General features: G+C 39.0%; 1 protein-coding gene across 1 annotated transcript in view; it reads left to right on the top strand.

The window, feature by feature from the left end:
* NLRP13 (NLR family pyrin domain containing 13) overlaps positions 1–1,641 on the top strand; it is a 30,236-nt gene that overhangs the window by 9,115 nt on the left and 19,480 nt on the right. The gene's annotated exons all lie outside the window — the stretch shown is intronic.

The following is a 1,641-nucleotide window of genomic DNA, read 5'->3' as shown; positions in this document are numbered from 1 at the left end:
ACTCTATCATGGTGATCTTGCACTAGAAATATGTGTAGACAGAGGGATTTTTTTCCCCAAAGACTTCTGAGTGAGGCTGCTGTTTTGAGCTAGATCTGAAGGAGTAGAAAACATGTAGGACATGATGGGGCAAAGGACATGGATAATCTGTTTGAGAAGTGTTTTATGCCTCCAGGAAAAGGAGGTAGCTTTCCTTGGAATATTTGTCTATGCAGTGAGTACTTACTGGGCATATCCTACATGCCAGTTATTTTTCTTAGCACCAAGGTGCTGGCAGTGAGCTGAGCAGATAACACCTGCTATCACGGGTATGTCTGTGTGTTGGGAAAACAAAGGAAATGATGGGAATAGTGTATAAGATAGATGTGGCCTTCTCCCAGAGAGGAGGAAAATCAGCTCATGGGCTCAGAGGATTTGCCCTGAAGATGACCTTAGGTGCCAAGGAGAATGAAGTAAATCTAGGGCTTGGATTTATGAAGCTGCTACATAGGCAAAGTAGGTTGAAATATTAAGCACACTGTGTATGAGGAGGGCAGTTTGCAGTTTTGATATAGGAGAGGCAGAAACAAGGGCCTCACTAAAAAGATGTTTGAGTGAAAACCTACAAAGAGTCAAATAAAGAGATGGCATCCACAGGGGCTCTTATTGACAGGCTTCTGGGAGAGAAGGGAGTGGTGGTGGGGAGGTGCCTGACTTCATACATCCAACTGAGTTTAGTGACTCTTTTGGGACAATATTTTATTATTTTTTATTAAATCATAACTTTGTACATTGATGCATTAATGGGGTTCAGTGTACTGCTTTGATATACAATGTGAAATGCTTACATTGAACTAAGTAACACATCCATCACAATTATACTCATTTCTTAATAGTTTTGAAATGTGCCATTGCATCATGCAATACCCAAATACTCTTCTTCTTCCTATACCCCCCTTCCCTTCTACTTTATGGTTATGTTTGCCATTCATATGAATGTGTAGGTGATTACAGATTGATTTCATAGTAGTATTGAGTACATTGGATACTTTCCCCCTCATTCTTGAGATACTTTACTAAGAAGATTATGTTGTAGTTCCATCCAGGTAAACATAAAAGATGTGAAGTCTCCATATTTTTTATGGCTGTATAGCATTTCACGGTGTACATATACTACAATTTGTTAATCCATTCATGGGCCAATGAGCACTTGGGCTGTTTCCACATTTTGGCAATTATAAATTGGGCTGCAATAAACATTCTGGTGCAAATGTCTTTGTTGTAAAATAATTTTTGATCATCTGGGTATATACCTAGTAGAGGAATTTTCAGGATCAAACAGTAGGTTTACTTGTAGTTCCTTGAGTGTTCTCCAAACTTCTTTCCAAAAGGTCACATTAGCCCTGTCTTCATCAGAGAAGTTTCTGTCCAAGTCTCTTGCCTGCATAGAAATGGGGTTATTTGTTCTTTTCTTATTGATTAGTTTGAGTTCTCTGTAGATTCTAGTTATCAGACCTTTGTCGGAAGCATAACCTGCAAAAATCTTTTCCATTCTGAAGGCTGTCTGTTTGCTTTACTTACTGTATTCTTGGCTGTGTAAAAGCTTTTTAGTTTGATCAGATCCCAGTAATGTATTTTGGTGTTGCTTCAATTGCCGGGGGG

The sequence above is a fragment of the Otolemur garnettii genome, unplaced genomic scaffold, assembly GCF_000181295.1.
Source record: "Otolemur garnettii isolate 467f Iridium unplaced genomic scaffold, OtoGar3 scaffold00264, whole genome shotgun sequence".
Taxonomy (NCBI): domain Eukaryota; kingdom Metazoa; phylum Chordata; class Mammalia; order Primates; family Galagidae; genus Otolemur; species Otolemur garnettii.
Note: the sequence above shows the minus strand (reverse complement) of the source record. Positions and strands in the feature narration are given on the sequence as shown.